A 20,685-nucleotide genomic window follows, 5' to 3' on the forward strand; every position below is an offset into this window, starting at 1 on the left:
TCCCGTTTGGTGAAGGTCTACTTTTCTAATAACCTGTGCCTGGGGCTCACTGGAAGTCACGCATGGAGACCACTTGCCTTTTTCCCTACCAGCAATACTTCTCTTCTTTCAAGGATGACAGGCCAATAGCATCCCAGGGCGTGCTGAGCTGATGCCAGCAGTATTTCTCCTTTGTGGATCAAATAGCAGGAATCGGAATGAACCTTCCTCAAATTCTCTTTCAGGATCTCCTCCAGGCAAAACTTTGAGGTTTGCATAACTCTGAAAAGTAATTTGACTTTCCTTTGGCAATGAAAAATAAGCCACTTATTTATGCCAAGCAAAAATATATTTCTTCTTAGTAGCATTTTTCATCGCTAATATGTCGTTTCTGTCTTGCTTTTTAATTTTTTTATTTTTTTCCTTCCTCTTGCTGTAATTTTCCCCTCCTTTAAGGACATTTTTACATATACTGTTTCAGGCATGCTGAGACAAGAGTAACATATTTGCAGTAGTTTATCAGAATGCATGAATTTGATGTGGTCAGACAAAACATTTTGGTTAGTGGTTTGAATGTGTTGTTGAAAACTGAAGTATGATATGAATAAATGGAAAAATCAATTTTCCTTTGTGTCTTGAAGTACTCCCAGAAGCCCCAATAAGGCCAATCCAAAAAAGAAAATAAGAATGTCACTTTGCAATTAATAGAAATGTGGTTTTGATGCAATGTAATACATTGTCAGAATAAAAGTAAAGCGGCTATCATCTTCGTTTTTGATCAAGGCTAAGAATTTCTGTGATGCTTTTCATTTTCTCACATGTAATGTGATTTTTAGTTTGGAGCCAGCTTACAGCCACAGAGATGTCAGTAAGTGGTACCTTCTGTCATTAGAACTTTGTGCTAGCAGTTACAAGAAAGCTTAGTTCAAGATGTACAAGATCCTTTGGGCAGTTTCAAGAGATGGCTTGTGTCTCAAAGGTGGATGTTTATTAACTGAAACAAAAACAACAAAAAAAAAGATTAAGAAAAATTCACATATGTCTTCTCAGTGGTAGAGCTGTGACTGCTTCTTGCAACGGTTTTTGTGGTGGATTCTTTTGAAATTCTTGAATGTAGCAAGCTCTATAATGATCATCTCAAATTTCTGGTGATTTTCTAATGTTCTGGTGTGTTTTAAAATATCACAGAGATGCCCTGCCTTGAAACAATCATGCTCCCCTCATTCATGCTTTAATCTTTTTTGGAAGAGGAAAGAGAAAACAGTCTAGCTGTACATTATGCATTTAAATCAAGAAATGTCAGAGGGGCCGTACCAAGAGGGGAGCTGCCAAGACAGGTTAGAAAGAGGTCAAGCTGGATCACATCGATCACTAGTTACAGCTTTAACCGCACGGAGGAAAATGGCTACGGCACGACGCTGGCAATGCACGGCTTTGGCCGTACCTCTGTCAGCTCTGTGGGTGATGGAGCACAGGTTGGAAGTCCTTGATGTGAAGTATGGTAATGCCCTGTGGAGTTGAAGTTAATAATACAGAGAGGAACAAGGGAACAGAATATTAAACAAAAGGGGCAGGTTGAAGTGATTTATAGGGAGGGCTGAATTTCTCATTACTATGTGATGGAGAAAAAGTTTTTAGAGCACCAGAAGTTTTTAGGCTTTCTATGGCTAGAGGTGAGTGCTTTGTGGCGAGATGAGTAGGCAGAGGATCTCCTCGTCTTACATTGCGTAATTATTCCGTAGTGAAAAGCATCTATTCTCTTCTGTGTGCTCTCTTCAGGCGTTCACGCTCTAATCCTCCTCATAAATTAAGAGCCAGTAATCACCTACTGCTCTTCAAAGTTTCCTGCTCCTGTTTGATGTCATTATGCTTAGTTCATCCTTTACACCAGGGTTAAGCCTGGCTTGCTTTTTTTAGTGCTGCCCCTATTTAATCTTCTTAATTTATGTGATGGGCTGATATTTGTTTAGAACTCTAAAATAGATTTACATCGTAAAATGGAGATGTCACTGAAACAAAGAGAACCTCTGTTAATAAGAACTGGAGAGTAATCTTTCTGTCTTCTCTAAAGAGATTACATTCATGAAGAGAAACCGTGTAAAGAGGAAAGGGTTCACTTTGTGCAAGATTGTTTTTTAAAGAGAAAATGGAACCCAGGAACAGATTTTTGGTATCATTTTCTGTTATTGCATAGCAAATGCAAAGCATAGAACTCCATACATGTTGGCATGTATGACATGGCAGAGATGACATGATCTAGAACATCTGTGTACTATTAGATTCCATTGACTCTTATTTTTATTATAAAGAGTATGTTTTCAGAAGCAAGAGATGCATCATTTATTGACCACACAAGACAATTTTAACTCTCCAACCCATAACAACACTAACTGAATTAAAGACATCACTCAAAAGTAACTTCTCTTTGTTTTCCTGCAACCAGACAAACCTTAGGATAGGCAGCTATATCCATTTTGGGGAAGATGATGTCAGAAGGTACATTGACAACTCATTCAAAGGTCAATCCTGTCAACTCTTATGGCTGATCAGGCTGCAACGCTCATGTGCATAGCTGGTGGTGTAATCCAAGCTTGTGACAAGCCAAGCAGGACTTCTCTGGAACCTAGGTTAAGTATAATGTTATAGAATGGTGGCAATGGAAGAAAATGATGTAACAGGGTTGATCTTAACCATGAAACGGATTTCTACTGGTGTGTAGGAACTTCCAGCTTAGTCTTCTGGTGTAAACGAACCTCTCTACCATACAGCAGCAGCTGGTTGCTCCAGTGGCTCTTTGGCTGGCGATCCCTGTGCAGTTGTTATATAGGAACATCCCTGCAATCCTGACATTAATTCCTTTGTGCTTACTCAGTGCCCATGTATATACCTTTGGTCATTTAATAAGACCGAAGGAGCCGTTTTGTCACCTACCCAGTATCACCGCAGCCGAGTTTACAGTCAGTCGGGTGGAGAAGCTGTGGATAAAATTTGTCATTTGCCATTTCTCAGCTGGGCTTCCTCATCTGAATAGCAAAAAACCTCAGGCTAAGCAAGGTCATTTAATGGGAGTTATGAAACTCTAAAAGCAGGCTTAGACCATGATCAGCAACTAAATTTATTGTAACTGTTCAGATTAAGGAGACGTTACTTAGATTAGCAGTCTATGAGGTTTTGTGGATTGGAAGGATTGTTCACTGTTGTGTTTTGCTTAACAATAAATGAGAAAGGATATATCAATTAAGCTTATCAGCAGTATTGTTGGGAGAGATGGAACTTGAAGTGGCGAAATAATAGCCCTCCACCCAGGATCCTCAAAGAAATAAATCAAACTGCCAAAAGTGTGGCTTTTGCCGCAATGATTGCACTGATTTTAGGTTGTTCGTCAACAGAGCTTTGCTGGTTAGGCCTGGATTTCTTTTCTGTTTTCCTAACCAATAAAATTATGCCAGCAAAACTTTCGGGTTTTAGACAGGATCTGAGTGACGTATTTCAGTTGAATGATCTCAGAATTTTTTGTGTGTCTCTGTCTCACAAATGGCCTTTTCAACACCAATTTACCAAAGCTGGTTTGTAAGATCATTAGACCTTTGGTTGGTTTTATATATAATTTTGTAAAACAATAGCAGCATAACATACAAGGGCAACCCTATTCCTCTAATTAACTCTGTGCCTTTCAGATATCAGCGTTTCTGAAATAACCCTCTTAACACTCTGCACTTCTCAAGTAACTGTTCTTATATGTGGCAATTAGTTCTGGAAAATATCAAGAGTTACAGACTTCTGGGTTCAACTCCTGTGGGGCAGTAATGGAATTCTTAGAGATCAGCAAAAAGGGAGAATCATGGGGTCTTCAGAAAATAATTAGATAGTTGATGATGATTTACTGAGATGATTTAATTTTGTCAAATAGAGAAGAAATGAGTTTACCTCAGTGGATCCAGCTTAGTGTGCTGGTTTGCTCAGCTTTCTGTATTCCTCTAGTCCAAACTCTGTGTGTGTTTTGTGTGACTGATTATACGTGAAAGCAGCTGCTGAAGTTTCTTTGGATACTTAGTTACCTTGAATTTTCCTATGAAAGAATTCAAAGCTATCTGGGGTCCTAAATCACATTTAAATAATCCAAGACTGTGATTCAGCTGATTCAGGTCCATTGCACACCCCAAGTGGAAAAGCCTCACACAGCCTTCTGTCAAAAACATATGGACAAAATGCGGTGGGAAGTGGAATGATTAGCGGTAATCAGCCTGTTTCAGCTCCTCTGAGAGCAGCACCAGATTCCTGCCCCACGGGAGCTACTCAGATGATGACAGACAGAGTGCCTGAGACTCAAAGTGCTGAGCATCTGTGATCCCATTGACTCACTTGAAAACGTAAGTCCTCAGGTGTCCTGAAATCCCCTAAGTTTTGCAGTTATTTGGTTATTAAATTCCTCATGCATGGGCTATGTGCCTGGTTTTGTTCTCCAAAGAGGCCACTCTTTTGGAAGTCAAAGGCTCAGGTTTGTACTCCTGTAGCTTAAGCCATCCTGCCCATTAACCCAGCTTCACTTCTTTGGAAGAATCTGCCCTTTCCTATGATCCCAGTAGATTTTCTCTTGCTGTCTCATTATCAGCTTTCTCACATTCAATAACAAGAGCACAGTAGGACCTTTTTTACTCTGCTAACACTAAAAATGAGCTGTCAATCCTAAACCATTCCCACTTTATTGGAGTTGGAACTAGGCAATCTTTAAGGTCCCTTCCAACCCAAACCATTCTGTGATTCTATTATTCATTCATGTTTTCTCAAAGCCATGTCTCCAACTGTAAATTCTCCTTTGTGCTTGAATTTGCTGGAAGCCTGGGACCTCTCGCCTGGGCACTGCGCTGCTGCCTCTTACACAAGGATCCAGTCCCTATGCACTGGAGCAGAAATTTATCCTAGGGATGGAAAACCACATCAGGAACAGAAGAGCAAGCCTCTTCTGCTGGTTGGCACCCCACTGAGCTGGCATCCCCAGGCCCGGTCACCTTAGTATAATGATATTTCTAGTCAGACCACAGTGTTGTGTCCGCTCCTCCCCTGTTTTTTGCACAAGGACCATTGCCAGGGCCGAAGGAGCTGGTCAGCTCCTGGCTCATCCCTGATGTGATCCCCTCAGGGCTGCTGAAACAGGTCAAAACTGTGTCCGCTTCGTTGTGGTCTTCACCGTGAGCATCTCAGCCACACTAATGGCTCTGATGATTGCTGCCGCTGGGCACTTGGTGCCTAACGCTTTGTTATAGTGGCTGCTCAATACAGGCTTAAATTAGCATGTCTAGTGTTAGACTGAGCGTATTTATCTTGGGCTAGCATGACCGCAGTTAATAATCGTGCTGTAATTGAAACTTGCCTTTGACATCACCTTCCGACTGACTAATTGGATTGTGTCTTAGTTATTCTCTGCAAGTATTTTTTTCTGTCTTTTCTGATCAGCCTGAAAGGTAACCCCCCAGCAGTGTCAAACCCAAACCAAATTGACCTGTCACAGAAATCGAGGCACGAGTTCAGTTTTTACACTAGAGACCTTTCTGAGCGAGTTAAGAAAACAAGGTGAAAGTTTGCGCTTTGGTGCATGGTGGAGCCCAGTGACTTCTTGTGTCACCCGGGATTTTGGAAGTCGGTTTTGTTGTTGCTTTGCTTTCATCATAATTACTTCCATCAGGACAATATGGGGTTCAGAGGCTTCCAAATCAATGTTAACATTATATTCTCTCACCATATGTAAATGAACATGCGAATTCTGGAATATTAAAATGATGTTCTTGGGGTAGAGTATACAACACACCCTTCATAATGCTATTTATAAACATGGAGAGAGAAGTGAATGTCTCAGTTAAAACAGCCAGCTGACTATGTGGCTTACGACGTATAAAGCGCTTCCCTCATAATGTTTGCATTTGTGGGAATATTTCTTTTTCCTACACTTTGTCATGCACTGATTTTAAATGACTGATCTCTTGCACGATAGCTTATGTGGCTGTGATACAGCTGGCAGGCAACCTAAGGCATTCTTTAATTTTTAAATAAATAAGTTAAAATAACAGTGATTGAAACTGAGGCTATATTAAACTTGATATAAATAACCTGACTTACAAAAAAGCAGCTATAACTTTATAACTCGAAGTCACCTACAGATTCTGTTTCACTTCATCCATTATACTAAAAATGTTTGTAGGGAAAATGGACTAGATGACTACACGTGGTTTTTCTTGGAGGGACAGAAGGGAATTTTTGTCCCTGAACTCACCTGTTAATTTCTTAAAACTGTAAAGAGCAACAGGACACCATGTTGCTCTCTATACGCGCAGGCTACTTGAATAATACAGAGATCAGTTTCAATGCTGAGTCTGTTTTTCTCACTGCACTACAAGAAGCATGTGATATTTCCACTAAATGCCCGCATGAATTCACAGCTGGTGTAAACCAGCAAATTTCCATTCATTCCTTTCTTGGTGCAGTGTCACTTTGGGAAGTGCCTGTCATTGTCATCAAAAGGCTAAACAACAAGAGATCAGCCAGCAACCTCAGACACAACTGGCTCCCTGTAACTTCCGTGGAGTGGTACCGTGCATGCTGCGCAGAAATTTTGTGTGAATTTATCTTAAACAACTTGAAGTGTGTGGGTTTTTTTCCTTATTCCGGAAATGGTATAGCCATGTCATATATGCTAGAGAAAAAAATATATTACGATTTAAGTAATATATGTATTACTTGACACAAGTGCTATTTCAAACACGTGGCATAAATCCATGCTCCTCGTCTTAGCAGCTGAAGCAATCCCAGTCCTCCTGGGAGAAATGGAAATCTTGGCTAACCCTACCATGTCCTGTACCTCCCACTCCCACCCTTGGAGTGGGGTGAAAGGATTTAGGAGAGATTTACTGTGGCAACAAGCCTAAGCCTATCTATTTAATTCCAGAGCTATTTTCCTTTTTGCAAAAGGAAAGCACACAGCCTTTCCTTGTGCTCCACTTTGTGGTGTAAGACTTCTCTTGGTTAAAGCACTGTATAAATACAGGTCTTTGGTACCCATGTCACTGACTGGTTATACTGGTGGTCCATCTGCTTCATCTGCTACTGTTCCTGTTGTGATCTTAAAGGCTTGCCATCATGTGATACATTTGGGTGCTGTTAGAGTGATATCTGAGCTTGTTTCAGGTTAAGATTTTTCGTATCGTTTAAAGGAGTAGGATGCCAAATTTCCACCATACCAATGAGAAAGTAACTTTTCCCCTTCAAAAGGGGTTTTTGTGTCCTCAGCTGAAGGATTTCACTCACACTAGCTAAAAAATTTCCAGCACAGAGACTGTTCAACGTATTTACAGGCAATGGTTACTGATCAGATGCCACTCTCACCGATGAACAGGATGAAAATAGACGATAAAATTCCTTTAATTAAAATCAATATGTGAGGAATGGCTTGACTTTGCAACTTTCAAGAAGGAATGATAGATTCCTTTGGATCCTGTAGCACCCTTTCCAGCCCCAGCTGCCCTTCTGTATGTAAGAAGCTATACAATAAAGGTCCATGTGTTCTATCTTGTAAATCATGTTGATTTCTGTCTCCTAAAACAAGCTTAATATTTGGCTGAAAAATTGCCTCTGTTAGTAATATTATTTGTAAAAAAAACAGCTGGGCTTACATGTATGCTCTCTTGTTTGAGTGAAAAACTATAAAGATGGCTTGACTGATTTTCTTTCTGTAAGAGTTATTTCCTCTCTTCTCCATGTCTTCATGCAGTTTTTGGAATCCCTAAAGACTATGTATCTAACTGCAGCCGGCAAATACAATTTCTCCCCTTAAGCCCTGAAGCTCAGCAACAATGTTGTTTCAAGCACCTGGAAGCCAAGAACAGGTACTGTCATTTTTCTTCTGCACAATTTAATTTTTTCAGAGTTATTAATAACTGGAATGGTAGATTTCCATCCTTGTGTTCTCATGTGTTTCAGTGCTTCTGAAAGGTCCTAAATGATGTAAAGATTGAGGATTCAGGAGGGACTCCTGTCTATTTCCACGAGGGCGTTGCTGGAGACATGTAAAAGCAACTCCAGAAAGACTGGACTTGTAGCCAGATGGGATGACAGGTGGGTACCTTTTTTAAGATTGCCATGGGTAAAAGAAAGGACGAGAACTGAAGCTCAGCTTCAGATGCATGTTCAGCCTGCTGAGCATGAGGCTTTGAAAAGTATGATTTACTGATCTCATTGTGAGAACCTGCGCTAACTTTTGCTCCTGTATAGCAGAACTAATATGCACATAAACAATGCAGCTACTTTCATCTTCTAAAAGGAATAATTTATAGGTTAGGACCTGTAGATAACTTTATTATGCAGTCACCAGCTTCATGAAGTAGAATCTGCTTTGAATAACCATGACCATTCCATGGAGACATCTCACAGAGTGATCGGTAAAACTCCTGGTCGCTTGACAGCTGCCATAAAAGTTCTTTGTCACACAGTAGGACTATGGTGCTGTGTAACTAAGCAGACGAGGGGGTGTTTTCTGTATTATTTTCCCTGTTTTGTAGCCTTTGGCAAGCACATTGCTGTTGACTGCACACCTAGAATCCTTAGCAGAACTTGATATGCTAAATCTGTTTCATGTTCATCTAATCTATGCCATGATTAGTACTTGCAAGAACAGTACATGCCAGGAGTGAGTTAATGTTTGCATAAAAGATATAAGTTAATCAGAACTAAGCAAGCACAAGGCTACCAAACTGACTTGGCTGGTAGACAGCCTGTTAACGTAAAATGCAGACCACGTTAATTGTTAAATATGCTGATCATTCTTTCCAATTCTCATCAAAGTGAATCCAACTTTAGAGCAAAGGAATTAATTCAACTTTGTCTTAAATGGCGATAGTCCTGTTTTCATGTGTGGGTATTCCTAATCTTCCTGTCTCCCTTCTTATTATTTGTATACACCGTTCCATTTTCTGGAGACAGCAGATGCTGCCTGAAGCATCACAACAGAGCACACTGGCTGCTGCTCCTGCTCGGCTCTAGGCTGGCTGTGAGCTTACGGTGTTTCCCTGCAACTGCACAGAGATACCCCTTTTCTGCAATACTTCTAAGAAGTCGCTCTCTAGTTGTTGTTGTTGTTTGGGAATTAATACTTCAAGGATCACAAAGTTCGTTGCACCGAACACGGCAGCCTAAACAGTTTTAAATTTTGTGAACTTCAGAATATTATCAGACCCAGCTGAATGTCTGGGTGCCTTACAACTTGCTACATCCAAGTTTAGGACATGTTCTTTGGTGCAAATCTATTAATGTAATGGTAGGAACTTCTTTAGTTTTAGGTACTTGGAGCCATTTCTTTTTGGACTACAGATGCTAACAGTGATTGCAAAAAACTAAGTCATGTCTTTAATTTGTTGTAAAAATAAAATGCTCCTCCCTACCTTTTAATAACATGATACTCTGTGCTCTTTCCATAGTTCTATAAATGGTCTTAAAAAGAAAACTCTGAATCTGTGAAATGTGGCGGGTTCATTAAACATCTGGAAGTACTCTCATGGCTGTCATCACTTGCTTTCAAGACAGTGAAAAACTAGGCTGTATGATTTCTTGATATTCATACAAGGAATACCTAGTAGCATCATGGTTGGTAAATAAAAGATTAAATTTTCTACACTGGAGATTGATGTTTTAAAGTTTGCGTTTGGGCATTTCCTGAGGGCCTGTTACTAATGCATAATGTTAGGGGCTATTTGTTTTTACTTTGTAACTAGAGGAGGCAATCTAATGCTCATTAGGTAATCTTTATTGGACCATCTCTGCCGTATTTATACCGCATAGTACCCTTATTACATGCTTTGTTCCATTTATTTCATCTGTTAAAATTAGATATTTCCACTGTATTCAAAAAGCATCCATGTTCTTGGCTAGCAGGCACAGAATTTGAAGTGAACCGCTAGAAACTGTTTCTAAAGCAACTTTTTATACAGTTTATTATTCCCATCTCTTCTGTTCAGGAGCAAGTGTTCACAATGCCTGTGGTACCAGTGTCCCCATGGAAAATCAAAGGGAAGAACACAGTGACAACAGTGATTTTAAATCAAGTAAAAAACCCAAACCCAAAACAAAGAGGTAAGAAAGTAAACATTGAAATGTTTCATTTTATATATGATAAAATATGAAGATTAAAAAAGCTCCATGTTTAAAGGGCCCTTTGCTTTTTCCCTTTAGTAGTGTGAGGGGTTTCTTTGCTGGCTCTGGCCGCTTTTTGGATCTTCCATAATTGACTTTTTTAAAAAAAAAAAAAGTAAGGAGAGAGAAAGAAAAAGAAAGGAAGCAGTTCTGAGCATTTTTAACAGTTTAATCCTCTCTTTTGACATTTGCCATGTACTCCCTAGATTTACAGTCTACTGTTTCAGAGCGCTGCAGTGAAATACCAGCAACACAGAAGAAATAAGACATTAGGTCACAGCTATGTGACTCAAAGAAATGGCTGGAAAAAGCAAAACACTTTCGATTAAATACGTGAAGAAAACAAAGAATCATCCAGGCACCTTCATATAGAAAATGTCCAGAGGTTTACGCTGAAAGACACTGCTTGTGCCTTTTATGTTATGTTTCAGGTTTAAAATGTCTTTTTTTTTTTTTTTTTTTTTTTTCCATTTTTCAGAAAGCAACAAATACAGATTAAAAGTGAACATTCTTTTTCCACAGGTATTTCAGGGGAAGAATCTTCTCTGCATTTTAATAGATGTGCTGCATTCACACAGCACGCAGCCTCCAGCGTTAGCACCGGCACTGCGGCAGTGCCCGGCATTTTCTAGGACCTCCTTTTCACACGCATCATTCGTATAGATAGCAGCTCTACTTGTCACAGGTAAAAGGTTGGTAGAAAACGCCAGCTTTTTTGCTAGAACCTGCTAGGATAAATTCAAGAGCACAGTGTTTAATAATTATGTACCTTTGGAAAAAGTGCCAAGATGAAATCAGCGAGCTAGAGGACAGTGAAGCGTAGGAAAAAATACCACGGGCATAAAATGAGGCCAGATGGGCTTGACCTTCACAGCTGTGTGCTGAACCTCCTGCTGAGGCAGGCTGCTGGGCACGTTTGGAACGGGGCAATGACCCTCCGTTGATTTCACAACAGTCGTCAGACCCAGCTGATGTTCTCGTGTCATAGTTTAACCAGTGAGCTGGAGGTGGCAGTCTCCATGTTGCATGACCAATATAAAAAATAGCAGAGACTTCCTATTTGTCTGTGCAGCCTTACAGCTTTCTGTACCGAGCTTTTCTCCTGAAGGAACTAAGATAAGCAGATCCAGTGGCGGTGTGTGTTAATCCTAATAGTTATTAGTTAGCATTAGTTAATCATTTAATAATAGTTAGCTGGAGACCTTTCCATGCTGTCAAATACAACAGACTTCACCGAGATTATGAGGAATTCCTTCCAGTAATTCCTCCTGAAATGGCAGTAATGGTTCAGGACGTCATGACCTACGTTGTGAACTTAACTCATAGCATCACTGAAAGAAGTTTGTTTGTAGAGATTTTCTTTGTATTTGGTATTCCAAACAAAGGAAATTCTTTGTCATTTGCTTTCATTGCAACGTTTTCTTGGAAGATTCATTTGTGTATTTTTACTTTCTTTTTGTTTGTATGTTCTCTATGAGGCACGGAAGAAATTTCAAAACGATGTGTGAACCAGGTTTTCCTTCTCAATGCGACATGCTAGCCTTCAAAGGACTCTCGTGTGTGTGCACTTGGGACTGTATTGCTAGGCCAGAATTCCTTGGAAGTGGCCACAGATTCCAAGCTCATCAGTTTTGGGGTGTCCTTTTTGACACAAATGGCTTGGGATATCAGACAGTACAACGACTATTTATGTCCTTAGTATTTTCTTTTCTAAAACCTTCTGAAGACAACTATTTCAAATCTAAAATTCTGAATAAATGCATCAGTTGAAAATACTGGCTTAGCAGTACAGGTTTGTCCTTTCCAGCCGCAATATGCTATACTATCTCTGAAGTGAATGATTAATTAGATATTTTGATGTGTTCTCATGGTGGTTTTGTAGTTTTATGTTCCAATGAGGACTTATGGTATAAAACTTACAGAAGCTTTCCCCTAACCATTTGGCAAAAGGCCTGGCAAGGGTGATTGCTCTGTTCATTCTTGAATGTGATAATACAGATGCAGCACTCCGTAGCAGTGCAGAGGATATGCCTGTGATAGGGAAGTTTTTCACGAGGCTCCCGGCTCACTGTATGTGTTGCACAGTGTATGGAAGGGATTTGGATCCTTTACCACAAGCAGCCACTTCAGGGTTTTGTAAAGCACTTCAGCTCTGACTGTGGACATAAATGTTCTCCCCAAATTATTTTTTAAACGAACATTTTGGACAGAAATTAGATGAGCTAATCCTTATAAATTATATGCCATACCAAGTAGAATGTGACATATTAAAACTTTGGAAGCCCATTAAGGTCCACGACATTTAAACCTGTTTAATTTTTTGAAACAGGATTCCTCTCTTATGAAATAACAGTCAGTTCAGCTTTTCCAGCATTATACCTGTGCGTAATGGAATCATCCCTCAGCATGACTGGTGACTGTCCAGGGCTTAATGAAGGAGGTTCTAGCAATCATAAAACCTGATTTGTGAGCAAACAGGCATACTTCAGGAGAGCCCAGCTCTAGCTTTGTACCACATCAGAGAGATAATTTAACAACCCAGAGCTGGAGATTTTGGTGCTCCGATACCTGAGCTGACACTAATCAGATTGCTCCTTTCAGCTGGCATCTAAGGCTTCATGTCTCACCTGAGCTTTACCTTGGGATTTGTTGGGCACTTCCCAACTGCATAGTATGGATGGGCCTTGTTAATTCCTGGAAATAGTATCAGCCAGAGAGCAGACCTTAAAGAAAACCGTTTTCCAGGTTTCAGAGATTGAATTCGGTCTCGATTTGTGGCAGAAGTAGCAGCAGAATAGCAAGATTTCTATTCAGTCTAGAAAAATTGTTGCTTTTAATTAGTGGCCTAGTGCTGTATTTGGGACCTATGGCATTGTGGTAGTGTAACAGGGATTTCTGTTCCATTTTATTCCACACTGGCCCCCTAATTAAAAGGTGTTCATCCAACAAAGGAAACTAGGAAATTATTTGTGAAAAAGGGGGGTGGCTATAAATGCTTTTTGGGTTTTTTTAAAAACTCTTGGGTGGTAAAATGGAAGGGTACTGTACACTGGGAAGGTGATGAAGAAAAAGGATCCTGGAAGGACATAGCCTCAAAATGAAAAAAATAAATCTGGTAGAAGGAATTTGACTGTGCTACTGTTTTGCTATATCTACATATATATATATATATATATAGTGACATAAATATCTATATGTGCTATACATCTCTTACGTTGATGTAAGTAGAATGCAGTTGGCTGTGGAGCATCTCGATATATGCTATAAATATCCCTTATGTTGATGTACGTAGAATGCAATTGGCCGTGGAGCCTTCGGACAGATGGTGTCTCTGAAGGGCTTAACCAGAGCTGTTAACCAGGATAACCCAATAGATAGAAACATGGAAGAAGGTTCTTTGATGTAATGGGGCATCTTGGCTTGGGTTATTTATTTTTTTTTCCTCTCCCCCAGTCCTGAAGTTCTACAACATCGGGGTGAGATCCCTGAGGAAAGGATACTGAACAGAGGAGGAGGATTGCAAAAGAATGTGACTGCGAGTGTGTGCCAGAGAAATGGGAGAGAGTGCTGGAGTCTGCACGTGTTCAGGAAGACGAAAGCAGAAGAGCCTGCCATGGGGGACCACAGCCACAGTGTCCTGGCTTGTGACATTCAGTTCCAGGTATAATGCAACCTGTTTTGCCTGATATTGTGATCTACCAAGTGAATAGGATTGAGCAGCTTTTTAAGGTGTGTGTAACAGCATGGTAGAGTCAGACACAAGTGAAACCAGTCTCAGCTCACCGTCTGATCTAGCCTGATGAACAGTGACCCAGTTCCTGTATGCTCACTGGGCTGTGAACAGGTCCAAACTCACTCATGTATAACTTTGAATTTATCAAGTAGAATCCTCCAAATTAACAGATGTGTCCATTGTGTCTCCTGTTTAACTGAACTATTAGTAATTCATCACTTACATAGCATCATTCAGGAATTCCAACATGCCCCGTTCTACTGAATTTTTCCTTGCACTGGCAGTAGGACCAGCTTACCCCAGCAGTGCACTAGGTAATCCATTCACACGGAGGGCCTTAGCCATGACCCGCTTTGGCTCCAGAGGCACCATCACAAAATCCCTTGCCATTTCCCACCTGCTGTAAATGACACTAAAGATAGAGCTGATACAACATTTTACTATAAAACTTAATTATAGGTCCATTTTTCTTCATTAAATTAATGTTAAACATAATCTATTACAGAGGTTCCATTCAAAGAACAGATGGGAAATACAAAGTAATACAGATACAGATTAAACAATATTGGCAACAGTTAATACATTTACACAAAACACAAAGCTAGTGTGTGCCAAGTGTTCTTTATAACTATGCTTAAATCATGGAAAACAAAATCCTTTCCTAAATTTGTTTTTAAATTTGTTCAGATGCAAAGTACTTCAGTGAATCTACAGGGTAAAGGCCTTCCAAGTCTATGAAACTTCAAAGTCCACTCTGTTAAATGTTTTGAAGATTTTATTATAATTTCTCTTTTTACTGAGTTATGATATCAAACAAATAAATTGCTTGAGCTAGGAAGCCAAGCAGTTAGATCACAAGAATTACAGCTGAGGTGTCCGGGCTTTTCCAGTGGGAGGAACTGCTGCCTTAAGAATAGTACAGCAAGATTCTGTTTGTCTAAGAAAAAAACCAAAGAATTCAGCTTCCATATGATAAAGTGTGAACTGCTTTGTGAAGGGACATGTTGCCCACACTGCAGCCAAACGCCTAAACACAGCCTGCATCAAAGCCCTTTCTTCTTCACATTTCCGATATCTGCTCAATAGCTGTTTAATTTCTTACTGTACCCACAGCGTCCATCAGCGTAAGAGCAACCAGCACCCTTGCCTGCATGACTGCTACTTTCCCATGGGCCTGGATGGGGCACGTAAGGACCCAGTCCCAGAGAGTGGGCAAACAGTTTAGGACCACCCTGTGAGAGAATCTGTAGGGCAACAGAAAAGCGTTCCTCTCCCGTCTTGTTTGGTTTGACAAGTGACGGAAATAATCTTGGTAAAACCTTGATTTTTCCTTTATGCTGAAACAATATCCAAGGGAATTTGCAGACCCATTTACTGTAAAAAAGCCCCAGACCCAGCCAGCCTACGCTCTGCAAGACCCTACCCCTGTGCTTGCCACCGGCTGTGGCCGGGCGAGGCGGACAGAGGGAGACAGGCTGTGTGGGATGGGACCATGATGTCCACAAAATCATCTGCTAGATAGCTGGATCTTCACAAGTACTATCTGAGAACTGTAAACTCAAGCTCCCTTGCAAAAATCACAAACGCGAGTCAAAAGACCAGCAGTGACTCAAGCAGGGGAAGCTTGTCTTTTCTGGGGTTTTCTCCTTTAGCCTGCTCCTCTTATTTTCTCTACACTCTGTCTCTCTCTCATCCCCCTGTCTTTATTTGCATGCATTTTGAGGTATGCAAATTTATACAAACATATTTACACTTACACAAACAAATCCTCTTGCTTTGAAAATATTAAGTATTCAAATATCTGGGGAAGAAAAGGCGGTGAGTGGATGTTATGCACTGAAACAAAATAAAGCAAGACAAAGAAACTCTAAATTTATTGCCAAACTAGAAATCCAGTGCCTGCAAAACAATTTAAGTATGGTAATAATTCCTTGAGGCAGATTATATGAGCCCCTTACACATGAGTTATACTTCAATAGTGACATGCAACTCAGTCTAACAAGGAGATACAGCTCCAGTGCTTAGAGTGAGTAGGCTCTACCTAGAAAATGTGCCTTCCTGAGTCACTGCAGCATCTAGCAGTATTGCTCTGCAAGTTTTCAAACACACAGAAACATGGAGTTCTCAGCTATATATATATTTTTGTGTGTGTGTTATTGATGAGAAGCCACATTCTTAGAGGAAGATACAGATACTCTTTTCCAAAATACCTACAAATTTGCTGTGCATTGATTCAGACTATTCACCTGGGTGAAATCTGATCCCTAAGAAAAAATATTTGGAGTTTAGCTAAGCTGGCACTCTGATCCCCATTGCACAGCACGACCACAGATGGGCAAGGACAGAGATACTCGTAGTGCTGGGAAGAGAGGGAGGGTGGGACCGTGGTGCAGCCCCCATGGTAGCACACCTCACTGTAGTGCCTGATTGCTGGGTGACACTGAATCACTGTTGAGTTCTGGGAAGCAAGAGTCCAGCTCCAAGGGCTTTCCTACCCCCCACCCTGTTTTTCTTCTCCCTTATTCCTTCTCCAGTTTGTGAAAGCCTGGCTTGAAATTTCTATTAATCCATTTTTCTTAGGTGGGTTTTTTATATATATATATGTAACATTGCACTGTTACAAATAATAAATTCTTTCCCTTCCTTAACAGCCTCTAGCACATAGAATTTTGGCTAGCAGCTTGAATAAACATGTCCCTTTCCATCAAGGCTGCATAAACATATTGGGTGCTGCCTGATCCAAGACACCTTTACTCTTTCTTAGGCATTTGTACAGTCTACTGCAAGATGCCTTGGAAACTTCGGAGTTTCCAGCTTAACTGAAAGTGCTAACTGCAGATATTTAATGTATGAAAGCTTTTTCTCATGCTCTCTCTCTCTTTCTCTCTTACGTTCCACTTGGACAGCAATTTCATCATCATTTATTTTATATAAGCCCCACTTCAGAATGAAATAGGACTGTTGCTCTCCTCGTTTATTTTTTCCTGTCTCATCTTTGCTTTCTGTGCTCTTGGGAGGCTGTTTGTCCTGTTTTCCCACTTGGCATGGATTCAGAAATATTTTTTTTTTTTTTTAGTTGTCTCCAAGGCTACAATGCTAAAAGGCCCCAGAGGAGTTGGGTACTTGACTGGAAAGACACTAGCAATATCGAGGGCCCTGCTCCTCCTTGTTAGAAGAAATACGTTTTGCTGGAATTTTTAAAGGAAGATACAGGGCTGTAGGCACCAGCTGCCTATGAGCTGTCTCTGATCCCTTCACTTCTGTTGAAAACCCTAACACATGCATCCATCTCATGATGTCAATTTTGCCGTGAGTACTTCATGACTAATTATGAAGGTCTAAAGGCCAGCTTGTGCTAGAGCTTTGCTCCTGAGACGTGAAGCTGCTCACTGGCCCTGCGGTGCTCATGAGCTGTGGGAATGGGACACTTGGCCCTGCCAATCTCTTCTAACAACCTTCAGCAGGAATGTGCAGTGCTGCTCTGGCAAATATCGTATCAGATGGAAGAACTGTTAGTATTTAAATTATACTAGAATTAACCCAATAAACGGGTCAGACCTTTTATCCAGTCTAGACTCTGTGCCATAGGTGCAGTTTACAAATGTTACAGTAATTTGGCTGATGATTCTTTCTGGATTTTAAAGCTGTTCTGAAATTTTCTCCCTGCTAGGACTGAGAGAAAAAATTGAGGATGAGAAATAAGTTTTTGAGAACCTTCTTCCGAGAAAAAAGTGGTCAGTTCAGGATAGAGATTTTGCTAGTGGTAAAAGAGAACAGACTAACGAATACCACTCCTGGCTGCATCGTGTGAGTTAAACAGATTTTGTTGCATAAGTAATTATTTATAGAAAGTAGAACAGATCCAAAAGACAGTCACACCCAAAACGAGCTTTGCACTGTGCACACATGTACAAAGGCAAAGTCTTTGCCCATATAGCAAACAATTGGGAAAAAAAAAATTATTTCCTTGTCTGTATTTTTGACAACAGTGAACATTTCAAATGGAGACACCGAAGATTTAATTTTTCTCCAGTGCTGCCTACAATATCAAGATGTGCTTTTCAGTATAATTCTACCTTCATGGAACACAAGGAAGCATTTTAGATTTATAGTCACCCGACAAACTACTGGTGACACACTGACAAAAATAATTCATTTTACTACCTGTCTTAATAATTTTTCTCACTTTTTCTGTCAATAGTTTTCTTACTGGTTGCACCATTAATTGAACTTATATGTTGCAGTGATAATTAATATGAGTTTCATACAGTTTGAAACATGAACATTTCTGACTACTTGGAAACATTTCCTATTTTCCTGATTTTAATTAAACTATTCCATTTCATACATTTCAGTAGTATATGTTGGAGATAATCTGGGTATTTCTTATCAGAAAAGGAGAATCTGAAGGTTTTTAGGTATCCATGTATAGAAGTAGTCTTTAAATTTTAAATATATCTAGATCATATCACCTTGGTCAGATCTACTCAAGGATGTAGACACCTAAATCGGATCTTGGCAGAATTTAGGTGCCTATTTCCAAAAATAGGACACTCCATCTTTTGCATAAACCTTCAGGTGTCCAAAATTATTGACACTTTGGCAACTGGCCCATTATTTTCATCCTGTTGTCTTGTGAAAATGGACAGTAGACCTCTGCACTGCTTGGGAGCAGAGATGCATGGTAAGCTCTGGTAGAGCTACAGGAACATTCCAAAAGATCTTGTTTCAGAGAACAGCAGTGTCAAATGCTGTCCTGGATAGGACTGGTGTATACTGTGGGCTTTTCCAGTTGAACTCCAGTTATGGCTCTGACCAAATTCTTTGGCCCAAAATGTTCTAGTGTTCACTAATTTTTGAGTATGTCAGATTTCTAACCAGCTGCCCTAAGGTTTTATCAGTTTGAGTTACAGAAGTAAAAAAATTATTCTACAGCTTCACCTGAAGACAGCAAGAACTGTAGCTCCCCACTTCATAGCCCCAGAGCTGTTGCCAGCTGTTGAAAGTACCCTAGATGCCTCCTGCCTCGGAGGCAATTTGTTGCAAGGCTTTGGCTGGATGATGTTCATGTTATTATTTGTAAGAGCAAAACATTGATTATATCATGTATTAGAAAAAAATCATAATAAGGCTACAAATCCCTTCTAGCTAAGCACAAGTGTGTAGAGACAGTGAGGTGTTTCTCCAATAAACTTCTTTTTCTTTGAGCGACACTGCTCTCTTTAAATATGACTTCTACATATGTTTGTTCCATGGCATTTTTTTTTACTCCACAACTTCTCACTGAGTGTTGTGCTCATTTTTTTGTTCAGACTTCCCTGCGCATGGAGTGCCAGCCAAAAGCAGGAGCAGCACCACCAGCAGCCGCATTTGAAGCAGCCGTGTGGTGTTGGAGCACGTGAGGAGTGAGAGGCGCTGGGCAAAGGCTGCACCCTCCGATGTGTCCTCCATCCTGGTGAGCTTTGTTGACTCAGAAGCATGTGCATGGTAGTTCTGTGGCAGGTCCACAAGCTGATGCAGAGACAAATTGCCTTACCCAGTCAGCTCCCCAAATTAAAACCCGAGGCTGGCAGAACATCAAGTACCAGGATGCATGATGGCAGGTGTACAATGGAATTTAGGTCAGGCAGGGAGGAGAGATCAACAGCACAGAGCCACAGGCTCTAATTCTAACTAATCAAGAGACCAGCCAGGGGTTTAGTCCTGACAATTGAAGTGGTAAACTGAGAATAATTACATGTTTGGAAAAACATCCCCTTGGGCATTCAGAGTCTGCCCAGATCACTAGAAATGATTGTGATAAAAAGCATAATGAAATAACCAGGTCAGCTGGTGGCAGCCAGGACATCTATTGCAATAATCATAATCCAGGCTCTGCAGAGAGATTTTGGGGGAAGACTAGAGGATTAGTCAAGAGCTGGTGTGTGGGGAAGGGCAGCCATTTAGCTGTTTGGGAAACTAGACATTTTGAAAGAATCCTATATAAGGAAAAAGAACAATTTGACACATTAGATTTAGCAGAGCACTCAGAGATAAATTTCTGAATTGCTGTGAGCGATGTCAGATATTTAAAAATACTTGTTTGGAAAATTGCTGTGTATTTCAGGTAGGTGTTCAGTGAAGCCTTTGCAGGAGCATGAAGATGTCTGCAGAAATTTAAAGCACATAAGTTCAAGGAAATACCCTTGGGGTTATGAAGCAGGATGTAATGTAAATTATTCATAGCTGGAAATTAGTAATTAGTCACTCAGTGACAGAGGAGACAGGAAGCCTAGACAAAGTGTTCATTAAGAGGTTCTAGGCCCTTTTTCATGCAGGCTGCAAAGTGATAACTAGAGTCATCAGCCAAAGCAAAGCCCACAACACACCCAATTAAGAAGAGGTTATCTTGCAGGAGCAGATTGTAAGTCAGAGAGTCTTACAGCTGTGTGAATAAAGCTGTGTTCTCCAGGGACCCAGATGGAATTTCAATGAAAGGATGAAGACATTGCCCACAGGTAGGCTGCCAAACAACTGTTCAATGAACAGGGAGTCATCTGCTCCATGAAAGATGTCCCTCAGCTGATGGAAGTCATCTGTGTCCGTGGGGTCACTTGTTCAAGATCGTTTGAAGCACACAAATATATAGCACTGGGGTGCCACTGTTTAATTTTGTACTAGTACTGACTTTGGGGCAGGGGCCATAGTGACCTAAGGACTTGCACAGTGAGCACCCACGTGGTCTCTAGGGACTGTAGACTTCTGTCCGGGGAAGGAAAGAGAATGAAAGTATTCAACTAGATATGGGAACTGGGAAT

At 40.5% G+C, this 20,685-nt stretch overlaps 1 long non-coding RNA gene across 1 annotated transcript in view; it reads left to right on the top strand.

Moving 5' to 3' along the window:
- LOC130155497 (uncharacterized) overlaps nt 1-20,685 on the top strand; it is a 44,100-nt gene that overhangs the window by 20,801 nt on the left and 2,614 nt on the right. Inside the window, exons 4-11 of the long non-coding RNA XR_008824094.1 lie at nt 7,742-7,856; nt 7,951-8,113; nt 9,444-9,613; nt 9,981-10,095; nt 10,678-10,840; nt 13,609-13,816; nt 19,201-19,343; nt 20,340-20,385. This is a non-coding gene — a long non-coding RNA (uncharacterized LOC130155497). The remainder of the gene's footprint in view (nt 1-7,741; nt 7,857-7,950; nt 8,114-9,443; nt 9,614-9,980; nt 10,096-10,677; nt 10,841-13,608; nt 13,817-19,200; nt 19,344-20,339; nt 20,386-20,685) is intronic.

Source organism: Falco biarmicus, chromosome 9 (assembly GCF_023638135.1).
Source record: "Falco biarmicus isolate bFalBia1 chromosome 9, bFalBia1.pri, whole genome shotgun sequence".
Classification (NCBI taxonomy): Eukaryota; Metazoa; Chordata; class Aves; order Falconiformes; family Falconidae; genus Falco; species Falco biarmicus.